Source organism: Ceratotherium simum, chromosome 17, assembly GCF_057802395.1.
Source record: "Ceratotherium simum simum isolate JZ-2026a chromosome 17, ASM5780239v1, whole genome shotgun sequence".
Lineage (NCBI taxonomy): Eukaryota > Metazoa > Chordata > Mammalia > Perissodactyla > Rhinocerotidae > Ceratotherium > Ceratotherium simum.
The window spans coordinates 17,144,959-17,158,342 of NC_141916.1; the positions used below are offsets into that span (position 1 = coordinate 17,144,959).

Here is a 13,384-nt window from a genome sequence, read left to right on the forward strand (position 1 = left end):
AGGGGACATTCTCCCTTCAGTGCCTGTGGTACAATAGCACAGATGCCACTGGAGGGGCAGAAAATGCATCACTAGAGACTGGACACATGTACGTGTGCACACGCGTGCACACACACATGCACACACACACACAAACGCCTGCACAAGACCTCCAAGTCAGGCCATCCATCTCCCCACCTCCAGACTGAGCCCCTCGAACTTCTCTCCCTCCGCAGAGAACGTGCCCTCACGTGCCAATGACACGCAGTCCGGGAGTCAGAAGGTCTCACTGTCTCACCCGACTCCTCTTGCTGCAGTTCTGATGTGCTTGCTTCCTTTCTGACTCAAGAGGCGCCAAACAGAAACAGGCCCGCCCACCCTGCGTCGCTGACCTCCACCCTCTGGAAGGTGAGCTCATCTCTTCTCTTTCCTGCCTGTTTGACCTCTAACTCTCACCCCCAAGCACCCTGTCTTATTCACCACTGACGCTAAATGAAGGAATGAGTGAGCACTCGGGAGCCCGCACGGTCCTCTGGTGGCCCGTCTCCTGGACCCTCAAGACAGACCCCAGAGCCGGAGACTTGGGTGCAAGTACCAGCTCCTCCGCTTACTGGCTGGGAAAACTCGGCCTGTGTTTCCACATTCTGCAAGGTCACGGTGAAGATGGACACAGAGCAAACCCTCAACAAGGAGTGCCACACTCATTATTAATATGTGTCCTTCATCTTAACTCACCCTTCCCTCATCCCACCATCCCATCTTCCGAGTAGGAAGTCCTTCTTGAAGGCTAATCTCAAGCCTTGGCACGAGCCAGCGTTCCACCTTTGTTGGAGTCTGGGGACCGAGGTGGATGAGGCCATACTGGCTGGTTGAAGGAGCTGCCTCCCTGGAAGGGGACGGGGCCAGGAGGGAGATTACGGAGGCGCCAGGCCCAGGGCTCTGCCATGCACCTGCCGAGGCTCCGGCAGAGACGGGGGGCCTGCCAACTTACCCCGCCCCATGATCTCATGGCTGCTCATGGTATGCTAGGTGCTGGCCCAAGGAGCAGGTGATGACAGCAGGTCCCGGGCACAGAGCCCAAGGACAAGAAGGCGGGAAGGCTGTGAGGGCAATGACAGAGCCATCCCCACAGGGCTCAGACACGAGGTCCCTCTGGCCTCCATGTGTGGCTTTTGGCCAGGGACCCCCCCATCTCAGCTTCTCTTCCAGGCCCCTTTATGCTGCCCAATAGGCCCCTCCCACTGCCCATCTGTCCCCAAAGGACAATGGATGAGGAGAGGGGGCTCCTTTTCTTCCCCAAGGGTCAGGCTCTCCTTTCACATCTCTTTCGGCTTCTCTCTGCTCCAAACTGCTGGCCCTGAACAGGATGCTGCTGTTTTAAGCATGGAGAGTTTGCAGGGCAGGAGACGACGGCCAAATACAGTCCTTCCCGAGGCTGCTGCAGGCACGCATCTCACTGCCAGCTATAAAGTGACTGTGAGTCCCCAAGTCGATGCCCCTGCCCCCATCTCAGGGCATCTCTAGAGGTGAGGACAGAGCAGGAGTTGACCTCAGTCCCGAAGTTCTCCCGTGTCTTGATCCTCAACCCCTCCTTCCCCAGCCCACCCCAGGAGGCCCCTCCAAGAGCTCCCCTCCACCCACCACAAAATCCACTCTCCCCAGCCCCTGGTGGACAGGCTGCGGCTCCGGGAACGCATTACTGGGGCCTTGCCTTCGTGCTCCCGGGGGCGAGGAGTCACCTGCGTCAGAAGCCCTGCTGGACCATCAGGGCCTCCCTTTGTCTCTTGATTCAGGTGGGGCCCAGAACTCTGTCCCTCGGGTTGCTCTTTCTGCACCCCGTCTCACTCTCGTCTCTGCCGGGCTCCCTACACACCCCTCCCCCTCTCCGCCAGGGGCCCCTACCCAGCCCCCACTGCTTCCAGCTGCTCCACCCTGCTTCATGGCTCACCCCTCCTACAGGGAGCCACCCGGGATCCTCCCCTCTCCCTCCTCAACCACTGCCCCAGCCGCAGTGCCCAAGATGTGTCTGCTGCTCCCACCTGCTCCCTGCGGCCTGGGCTGCACCGGCCACCCTCCAGGGAACACCTGGAGAACTACAGCAGTGCCTCGTCCTCAAATCCTCGGTCTACCTCCACCCTCTCACCCACACACAGTCTCTCCTCTCCCGCAACTCCTGGCCCTGCAGGCCCCTCTCTGCAAAGGAAGGGGGTAGACCAAGGGCCCCTCCGGCTCAGGAGCTCTGTGAATCTGCGGTTTCTCTCCACCACCCCAGGCCCAGGCCCAGCCCCAAAGCAGCCAAGCGTGGAGACAGGCTGACTGCGGGCCTGCCATCCTCCCTGCTGGCACCCTGACCCCTGAGACGGAGGCAGCAGGCCCAAAGGCCCTGCAACCCTCCCTCATCTCTTTCCCAGGACATCCCAAGAGAAGACATCTGAGGGACCGCAGGCCAAAAGTGGGCCAACCTCCCTGGAGGGGAGGACCTGGCTGAAGGCCACACCACATTTCCATGCCATTTCCAAGTGACACCAAGTGGGCTGGGCAGGCATGTGGCTGGACGATCCCCACCCAGGAGGCAGGGCAGATTCCCAGAGTACCAGGTCACTGAGCCGGTGGCTGCTTCCAGAATGACAATGCCACTGGGACGCTCGGTGCGTGCTGCTCCCCCCGCTACCCCCACCCCAAGGAAAGCCTTGTCCCTCCCAAACCCAGTCCACAACCCCTACTCCAGGAAGCCTTCCCCGGCCAACCCCATCCAGCTGTCACCACTGTTTATTCCACATCCCCTCGGCACTTAGATCCAGAATTTTCTCTGTCTTCAGTTGCCTTGTTTGTGTCCCTTGCAAATGTTCTTATAAAGCTACATATTCCAGGATCATATCTAGTTGCAAGCCCGCATGTTAATTAAGCCCATTTTGCTAGAGGATTAGTTCCTGCCCTTAAAGAGTGCCTAGGAAGATTCCGGAATCTAAGTCACATCTCTCTTCCTGCAATTTTTTTCATCTTGATAATCAAGCAATCTCACTGATGAAACTCCCAACAATGAGCAGCTTCTTCCCATGTTCAAGCTCTTGCCTTGATTGTCAGGAGGCCCCAGATAAGGTGGTATCAGGGCAGGAGTCTTTGGGGAGAACCTGGAAGAGGTCAGCTTCTCCTCCAGGGAAGCTTCTCCCCCGGGGAGCACTGCAAACCCTTCTGAGACCAGGTTCCCTCTTCCCAGCCTCTGGAACCAGACTGAGTGCTAATGCTGTGTCCCCACCCACACACCGGGCCTTTCCCTCAATGCTATGCAGGATGTAGGGGGAGACTGACCTGGGGGTGAATCTCGGCTCCGCACTTACTGATTGTGTGAACTGATTTAAGTGCTCTGGACCTTGATTCCCCCTCTATAAAATGGGCACGATAAGAACCCTTGGAGTGGGTACACGTGAACCAGCTGGCAGCAGGCACTGTCGCATCCCCCTTTTGCAGAGGAGGACACTGCAAGCCACTTCAAGGTCACACAGCGAGTTCCAAGGGTGCATTCATTAACCCAGAAAGCTTTCAGCGAGTACCTACTGAACCAGGAAGAGTCCTAAGCTTATCTGCTTATTGGATAAACTTCGGGTAGGAGAGGCCAACCTGTTAGTGGGAAATATCCGCAGGATGGAGTAGGCTCAAAGCTGAAGGAGAGCATCAACATAGTGCTGTGGGCTCACAAGAAGGGCGGCAGCCCCTCCCCAGCTCCTCCTTCACATCCAGAAGGCTATATCAACTTCATTTCAATCATAAAAGACATATTGGTGGGGTCAGCGAATGAGGCTTCAGCAGAGGGACTCCACACGGGGTGGCTTGCCCTGGACCCTGTGAACTCCTGGGCTGCCCCAGACCTCCACACCCGCCAGGGGCAGCCCCAGACAGGCCTGCTCAGAGGGGCAGGCTTCATCTGCAGAAGTGAGGAGGGCCTGGGGGTTTTGTGGGCAGAAAGCAGACCCCTGTCTACAGGAGCTGATGCAGCTGGCTGCGGGGGTCCAGGGCACCTTGTCGGGAGGGGCAGCGAGGCAGCAGCCACTCTGTTTCCTGCCAGAAACAGAGGGCAGGGCCCAGATCTGAGGCTTCCCGCCCAGGAATGCCAGCAGCCACCTGAAATGCCCAGCCCACACGGCACCACGCAGGCTGCGGGGGACTGGGATTCTTGCTTCTCCCCACCCCCACCGACACCCCGGTGGGAAATGTGTTGAGCTGGTCAACATCTCTCTGGCTGAGGGCCAAGTGCTCCTGTGGATCCTAAATGATGGGGCAGAAGCTAGGTCATTAGGCTGGGAGACTGTCATTAGTGTGGTGATGCCACCGCACAGACAATGGCAAACAATCATTAGTGGCTGTGTCACAGGATGAGGCAATGCCGGCGGAGTGCAGGGACCGAGCTGGGGGAGCACACACTCGCACACTCACATTCACACACTCACAAACAGAAGTGTGCGTAGATACACTTGCACACTCACATGGGGGTGTGAGTAGACACATTCACACACTTGCATTGTCACATTCACACGAGGCATAGACACACTCGCAAGCTTACACATTCACATTCACACACAGGGGTGTGATTGGACACACTTGCACACACATTCACACATGGGGACATGAGTGGGTGTGAATGCACATTTACATACTTGTTCACACACAGAGGCATGAGTAGACACACTCACACTCTCACATGTTCACACTCATACAGGACCATGAGTAGACATACTTACACACTTGCACCCTCACATGTTGACACAGAGGCATGAGTAGACACTCACACATGTTCACACACTTACACAGCGACACACTCATACACGAGGTGTGAGTAGACGCACACACATGAGGGGCCTGAGTAGGCACACACACACAGGGGTGTGAACAGACACAAATTCACACACCTGCACACTCACATGTTCACACACACACAGGGGCTGAACAGACACACTGCCCAGAGCGGCCCACAGGATCTGAGACGCCCCACACACACCAGAGGGGCAGGGCCCCTGGACCCTCCCACAACCAGGGACCCAGACACACATATCTCCCCCTCTGCCTGAGATGACACACAGACCACCAGGGGCCCAGAGGAGAGAGACTGTCAGACACCCCCTCCCGTCCCACCCATACCCTGCTTCAAAAGACCAGCCCCCAGGACAGAGAAGCCATGCAAAGTGCAGAAGCAGGCAGGCCGCAAGTGCCCTGAGGGCAGGGACCACGTGGGTGTTAACACTGTAGCCCCCTCCCCTCCCCCCAGCCCTAAGGGCTAGCACCTGCCCTGCCTCACCTGAACCCCACAAGAAATGGGCTACTGTAGGCACGTGACTAAGAACTCCTGAGCCCCCCAGTAGGGGATGGACAGGAAGGGGAGGCTGGGATCTGGGGAGGCAGACTCTCAGTTCAGTGAGAGAAGAGAGAAAGGCCGGAAGAGAGGCTGCCTAGAGTGAGGGCAGAGCTCAGTGCTCAGAGGGGCGAGGTAGAAGGGGGCAGAGTGGGGGCAGTCTTGGGTTCAGAACCCAGCTCTGCCATTACCTGGGTGTATTCATTTCCTGTTGCTGCTGTAACAAATGACCATGAACTCAGTGGCTTAAAACACACAATTTCATTATCTTACATTTTGGAGGTCAGAAGTCCAAAACGGATCTCAATGAGCTAAACTCCAACAGGGCTGCGCTCCTTCTGAAGGCACTAGAGGAAGACCACGATCTCGCCTTTTCCAGATTCTGGGGACCACCTGCCTTCCTTGGCTCCCCTTCCATCCTCAAATCCGTGGCCAGGTCAGCGTTTCTCACAGCATCACCCTTCTGCTTCCTCTTCCACATTTAAAGGACCCTGGTGATGACATTGGGCCCACACAGATAATTCAGGATACTCTCTCCATCTCAGGATCCTTAACTTAATCACATCGGCAAAGTCCCTTTTGCCATATAAGGTAACATATTCACGGGCTCTGGGTATTAGGACGTGGACATTTGGGGGGATCCAATATACTGCCCACCACAATGGGTGACCTTGAACAAGTCATTTAACCTCCCAGAGCCTCAGCATCTTCAACTGTCATCTAAAAATCACCCCTACCCCAGGGTGGTTGTGGGGATTTAGAAAGCCACATGAAATGAAGCGCTGTGCCTCACCATGGGGAGTATCCTGGGTCCACACCACCGCCCTCTCCCTTTTCGGCTTCCTAAAGATGGAGGAGGGGCAGCGTGCGCAGGAGGAAGGTGGGTGAGGGACCAACCACAGAGGCTAGTGAGAGGGTCTCGTGGGCCTGGGCAGGGGCTGACGGTTGGAGTAGGGACCGGGAGGTGGTGCGGGTGTCTGTGAGGGTCCCTGGATCTGGGCAGCAGTGAGGCCCTGCCATAGGGGAGCCGCCCTGTGTGGCCGTGGGCGCACACACCCGCAGTGACCTGGGATAGGGACGCAGGGTGGGACCGGGCACACTGCTCCTGCTTATCCCTGCCTCCCTCTCCCTCATCTGCTGCCATCTGTGTGCAGGGCCCTGGGGCCAGCGGGTGGGCAGAAGCCCAGCCCAGGCTGCCATTACCCTGCTAAGTGCACACTACAGAGCGATGACCTGGGAAGATAAACCCCACATAGAGGAATGGCCCGCTTGAAAACACTCATTAGTCCCCAGTCTTGCCCTGTGCTGTTTGCCCACTCAGGAGGCAACAGTGCACCTCAGAGAGGAGCTGAGGTCATCAGAGTCACACTGGGTGGCCCTGCCCCAGGGTCCTGCTCCCTCTGCTCTTCACCCCACGTGCACTCCCCCACCCCACCCTCCCCATCCCCACCCTAGCTCTTCTCCCACTCTCCCAGTCCCCAGCTCCTCCCAGCTCCCCCAGAACATCAGAGCTTAACTCAGGGACTAAAACTCCAACGGGCGTAAGGAAGCCTGGGCTGGGGGCTACATCAGGAGGCAGAAGATCCAGGTGCCAATCCTACACCTCTGCAAAATGGGGGTGCAGGGACACCCGGCCTGCTGAGCAGTGTTGGGGAGACGAAATCAGGTCACCTGTGTGAGTGCTCTGTGTAAGCTTGGGTACTAATTTGAGTTATGGGGACATAAGGAAGGACTTCTCAATTTCTCCCTGAGACACAGCAGGCAGTGCTGGCCTCAGATTGCCCTTCCACAGGCTGCCTTGGAGAATCCCCACTTCTCGCTGCATCAGGAGATCCCCAGCAGGTGCTGGAGGAAGGAGATAGAAGGATGTGGAGGGAGAGGACACGGCTGCCTGCACATGGTAGGTCCCGATAAATAAGTACTGAGTGCATGAAGTTCAACACTGAGCTCCTACTGTGTGCCAGGCCCTGTGTTCAGTGCTGGGGATGCAAAGACGAATGAGCCACATACCACCATAGCTCCACCCTGAGAGCCTCCTGCATGCCCTGTACGGGCACTGAGGCCCCTGGACGAGCGGGACATCCCTGTGTGGGGGGTGGTCTGCGGGCTGGTGGCTACCCTCCTGGCTGCAGCTTCCCAGGGCTGGCCGGCCATGTCAGCTGGCACCGTACCCAGTGCCACCTCGGGCTGTGGCCCTCCTGGCAGGCTCACAGAGGCACCGATCACTCAACAGGGAGCAGAATATGGTTTCGGTCTATTATCGGGGCAGATAAAGGCAGCGGCTAGAGCTCGGGGAGCGGTTTGGGCTTACAAATAAGCATGTCCAGATTTCCTACCACTCCCGTCCTGCCTTTGTCAGCCACCCCAGCCTTCCAGTCTCTCTTTGTTCCTCTCTAAAAGCAGCCCCAGGGAGAGGGACACCTCCTAAATGGCTGTGTGCTGTGCCAGGAATGGAAGGGCAAGGAGACTGGAACCAGCGGGGCAGCTGGCCTGGAGGCAGAGGCTGGATGGAAAGAGATTTCAGAGCTCAGAAAGCCCTGGGCTGGGAGGCAGAGGGGACTGGCATGTGGGGAGCACCCAAGTCATCCCCTGGCCTCACTTCTCTTTGTATTTGCCCCCCTGCTCAGCACGGGGGGACCCAGGAGAGATGCAGGAAGCATGTCCTAATGAAGGCACAGATGGCAGGGTAGGGCGGACTGGCTGCATTCTCCAGTGACCAGGACTCCTGGCATGAGGAGAGGAAACGTCCCCCAGACCAGGAAAGGGGGGGGGAGGGACAAGATCCTGCCTGAGAGAGCCCTGGAAACGAGTGCTGCAGCATAGATGGCACGCTGTGTGTTAACTCCACAGCTCCTTCCTGCACACCTACTATGTGCCAGTGGTGCCAGAGCCGTGAACAAAACAAAGTCCTGCCACGGTGGATGCGGCTTTGTAGAGCTCTCCGCTCCAAGGACAAGTTGAGGGGGGGGGTGTTTGGGGAGACCTCCAGCAGGGAGGGAGCTGGTGGAACTGGCTGAGTGGCAGCATGAAGGCTCAGAGGCAGACAGGAGGGAGTGGGAGGGGGGAGAATGCTGAATGTCTGTCTGAGGCCTGAGAAACAAGGGCCGTGGGAAGGAACCGTCCTCCTGGGCTGAGCAGCCAGGCACAGTGGGTGGCATGGAGAGTGCTCAGGAGGCCACTAGGAGACCGCTATGGCCGGGACCTGGACCTGCATTTCTTCCTGGAGGAGGAAGCAGAGGAGAAGGGGCAGTGTTTCCCAGGATCCGAGGGCCCTGTGCTGCCCCTGGGTCCTCCCCAGGAGGGAGGCAGTGAGCAACAGAGAAAGCGGGGCCCTCCCGCCGGTTTCCCCTTGTGCAATCCTTCTTCCTGCTCCTTGCCACCCAGAAGCAGGCCTGGCAACCATGCCGAGATGCCATTGGCATGACCCCAGCACCCACACAGCATTTGGGCTGGGGTTCCCCAGTGAGTTAGGCCTTCTCTACACCCGGACCAGGGGAACGTACCCCCACGCTCCATCCTTGAGTCCTGCATTGAAGGAGAGGGACCTGGGGGCTTATGGCCTGCCCCAAATGCATGCCTGACCAAACTCGAGGCCTAATGGGGCTTCTGCCAGCTTCGGGAGGCTTCCTTCTGCCTCTTTCTTTTGCAGGGAGGACCATCCATCTTCTCACCCACCTAAGGCATCTGGTCCTGACAAGAGGGCGTCAGAGTTCTGCCCAGTGCTGAGCAGGGACCAAAAGTGCAGGATGCCAGGCCTCTGCCAGTCGACTGGTGGTGGTACGTGTGACACCCCAAGCGGAGGACCCAGCGTCAACCACAGGCCCATCCACAGCCCAGCTCAGCCTGGCAAGGAGACAGCCAGGTCCTGTGGGGCAGGGGCTCCAGAGCCGGCCTCCAGAAATGGGGGGTCTCGCCGTCCTGGCTTTGCTCCACAGCCCACCTGAGGCCTGTCACTCTACACCATCCGTCACTCTTGGTGTTGTCTCCTGTGTTGCAATACAGTATGACATGTGCCCTGTGCAGAGGGTGGCCTTTTACTCATTCCAGAAAGAAATGGTCATCAAACACCTACTGCGTGCCAGTGCCATGCCCTGGGACACCGAGGGAGTAAAACCGCCACCCAGTCCCTGTGCTCACAGAGCTTCGCAGGGGAGGCAGGCCCGGTAAACACCCAGCAACAAATAATCACAAATTGGGCTAAGTGCTGTGGAGACAGGAAAGTGTAATTAGCCCGTGCTTACCTCTCGCTGCCCTCATTAGAGAATCCCTCCAGCTGCCCGACTTCCCCAGCACGCTGCTCGGCCAAAGACCTTGGTTCACCAAGTACCTGGCATAGCAAGGGGGTTGACAACAGTTTGAGGAACATTTGTTGTTCCTAGGAAAAAAAAATTAATTAAAAAAAACACCAGTCATCCACGTGGCTTGTACAACCTAATTTTACAAGACACTGAGGCCCAGAGAGGCCAAGCATTTGGCCCCAAACCACACAGCTGGTGGCCTCCTGTCTCCAGGTTTGGAGCTCTGCCACCACCCCCATGCTGCCCCCTAGTCTATCTGCACAGCCTCCAGGAATCTGCAGCCTCCTGGCCCATCTCAGATGCCTTCTTTGCAGATCAGCACTGTCCGATAGAGATGTACACTGTGATGGAAGGGTTCCATATTTGCGCTGACCAACATGGACACATGACAGCACTCAGCAGGGTCAGGGAAATGGGGCCAGTTTGTGGCTGTGGGGGTGGGAGCAGGGGCTGTGGAGAGAAGGAGGGTATGGAGGAGATGAGACACAGAGGAAGAAGGGCAGCAGGTGCCCTTGTTTCCTGTTCCAAGGACTCTTCTAGACTTTACCCCATAAGCCACAGGGAGCCACTGAAAGACTTTATGCAAAGTAATAAAATGCCTTGATTGCGGCCTCCCTGGGCCCCCCGGGCGGTCACTGCTCCTCGGAGCTCCACAGCACCTCCGACGCTCCGGTAATACTGGCTCTTGTCACTGTCCCCGTCCCACAGGAGCAGTTTCTCACCCACAGCGCTTGTTACTATTGTAGCCTGAACACCCTCCTCTCCCCTCCTGGACAACTCTTCCTCTTCCTTCAAACCTTTGCTCACTGGCCCCTCTGGAAAGGCATCCAGACACCCTCAGCGGGTTAGCTCCTCTCCAGTGTCTCCTGAGCCTGCCTGGCGGGTGGATGAGGCTTAACAGGCACTGTTCTAGTTTCTCCATCCTTGCCGTTAGTTCCCTCTTTCCTGGCCCTTGCCCTCCCCAAATCTATGCTCAGCTCTCCAGTCCCCAGCTCTGGAGCCCTCAGAATTCTTTTCAAACAGCCACGGGTTACTCCAAGGCCCTCAGCCCGCAGCCTAGGGCATCCTGTTCCCGGGACTTGGCCCCTGCGCAGGGTCTCCCTCCTGCTGAAAGGGCTGGTACAGAGAAAGGAGGCTCAAGTTTCTAGCCTCGTCAGGGAGAGGGCCCTGACCCAGTGAGCATAGATGTGGACGTGCATTTAGGAGACAGGAGGAGAGAGAGACAGGGACCTGAGCAGGCTCAGCTGGGAAGACTTCCTGAAGGAGTGGCCCTTCTCATCATGCCCTGGAGTGAGGCTAAGATTCTGTCCCTGCCTGTCTCCCCAAGAGCCACATCCCGCCCCAGAGCACCAGCCGGTCTGAGATGCGCTCACTGGAACATTCATCCAGCAACTATGCATTGCCACCCTGTGTTATCACTGGCCTGCCGGCTCCACGAGCTGGGCTTCTGGCCAAACAAGGAGAAGGCACAGAGGAGGCGCTGAAACTTTGACACAGGGATGCCATTCCCATAAGGCCATCTAGCCTGGCTGCGGGGGCCACCCGGACGCCTCTCCACCCAGGGCTGAGAGGCGGAGAAGCCAGGACTCTGAGTGGGCAGGAGACTGAGAGGGACAGGTAGACAGAGGGACAAGAGAGAAGAGGTGGATGAGAATGAGAGGGAGACAGATCAGAGGTTGGGAGGGACTGACGTGGAGAGAGAAATGGAAGGATGGAGGAAGCAGAGAAAATGAGAAAACTCCCCCTTGCTTCTTTGAGGACCAACTTCAGGAGCCTCTGGACAGCCCAGCCCAAGCCTCCCCCACTCCTTACCTCTGGCCGGCCCTCTGCCTTTTCTCTGCCTGCTGGGTGATCAGAGTTGCGTCCAGTCTCCAGTTACAGGGGCCCAGAGGCAAAGGGGCCCGGTCCCTGGACCATGTAAGGACCTACCAGGACAGGCCTCCAGAATCCCTGAGGGGCACAAGACGCTGTCTCCAGCTGGGGTCACCCAAGCTTGTGTCCCAGCAGGAGCGCTAGGCAGGTTTGTTTGAGTATATCCAGGAGGGGTTTGCAGACTGCCCAGGGACCTAAACATCCCCAGAGAGACTGCGAATTTCACCCACCCGCCATCTTCCCTCTGCCAACCCCTGCCAGGCTCCCTGCTCCCTGGGAGCCTGAGCCCCTACGTGGTTCGGGCTCCATACCAAGGCCAAGAGAGCGTCAGGTCAGATCCTCAGTGAGGTGGAGAGGCAGGGGCCTGTCCAGTTGACCCCCAAAGATGCCCGTGCACGGGTGGAGGGAGGCATGGGTGGAGCTAGGGGAGGAAGAGGGGGTGGGGCAGGGTGCTTCCGTGGAGCTGTGTTTCTTTGGGGTTTTCTTGCTGCTTTTCCTGTTTGGCAGTCAGAGCTGTGACAGCCAAAGACACCTCTACGATTGCACCCCAGGGAGACGGCTGGGCCAGAGAGGAAACAGCAGGCAGGGCCCACGTCCCACCCCCTGCCAGAGCCCCAAGCGAGCGTGCCCTCCACACTCCCAAGAGGCCAGGCCACCCCCAAGGAGGCCCGCCCAGTGCTCGGGCCCCAGAGACGGCCCTGCAATGCCAGCCTCAAAGCCAGGGACTTGCAATTAACAGTGACCCGTCAAAACCGAGGAGCTGACTGGGGTCGGCAGAAGTCAGCAAGAAGGAGCAGACTGGAGGGGTGCAGCGGCACTACTGAGGTTGGGACGGAGCCCAGGACAGTGAGAAGACAGCTTCCTTTTCTCTCCCACCGCCCTTTCCAGGGTCACCAGGCTTAGAGGCTCAGATAAGAAAAAGGGCTCATAACTCCAAGGGTCTGGGTTCAAGTCCATCACTGATAAATTCGTGACCTTAGACAGGGACTTAACCCCTCAGAGCCTCAGTTTCCTCCTAAATAGGGGCTGATGGGAATTCAAGTGTCTACCTCAAATGGTGGCTGTCATGAGGATCAAGGGAACAAATCCGTGTAGAGCATTTGGGACATACCTGACGTGTCGGCTGGTGTTCTGGCACCACAGAGCCCACTCACCATTGCCTGCCCTCCATCTCCCCACAGAGCCCACAAGAGTGGCCAGGTGGGGGAGGGCAGGGGGCTGAGTGTGACCACATGCCGTTCAGACTCCAGGTCAGAGAGGCTGGGCTGGGCCATGCAAGCGGGTGCTGAATGGGCGAGCGAGCAGCACGTGTCAGAAGCAGGGACACAGGCACCAGCACAATGACCTGGTCACCCAGAGGGCCCTCACCAGCCCACCCCCAGCATCAGAGCCTGGGACCCAGCCTCAGGGTAGACTCGTGGCCTCAGCACAGATTCCTGTGCCCTAGTGAGCCAGAAATGCCCACTGCGTGGGAGAGAGGTCTGGCCTGGGAAGCAGGACTCCAGGAATGGGCAGTGTGACCGGGCAGTAGCTCCCGTCCCCAGCCTGTCTCGTCCTCCAGTCCCAGCAGAGGCTGAGATTGCTTCCATCCCTGACTCTTGAGTCTCTTGTCTCCCTGCCGTGGCCCCACCACTCAGGTTGGGGTGCCAGGTCCAGGGAGGACACGCAGAGCCATCCAGCCAGGGCAAGGACACCCAGGGACATCAGGCCAGGGAGGAAGGAAGAGCAGGCCCAGGAGAGCTGGCCAATCCCTGGAAGTGGAACAGTGGGGCCTCCGGGACCGCAGAAGGTGAGAGGGAGCACCCTGGGCTGACCGAACCTTCTGCTGCCCCATCAGAGGTTTTGTGGGAGCAAAATATATCTATTTATACTTCATATTTGAGATGAAACA

General features: G+C 58.0%; 1 long non-coding RNA gene across 1 annotated transcript; it reads right to left on the bottom strand.

The window, feature by feature from the left end:
• Nucleotides 1–5,581: 5,581 nt before the first annotated feature.
• LOC147914728 (uncharacterized) lies at nucleotides 5,582–11,912 on the bottom strand. Its single transcript, XR_015554883.1, has 4 exons — nucleotides 11,805–11,912; nucleotides 11,434–11,571; nucleotides 9,565–9,650; nucleotides 5,582–5,814 (listed from the first exon to the last, which is right to left on the bottom strand). It is a non-coding gene; the product is annotated as an uncharacterized LOC147914728 (long non-coding RNA).
• Nucleotides 11,913–13,384: the final 1,472 nt, after the last annotated feature.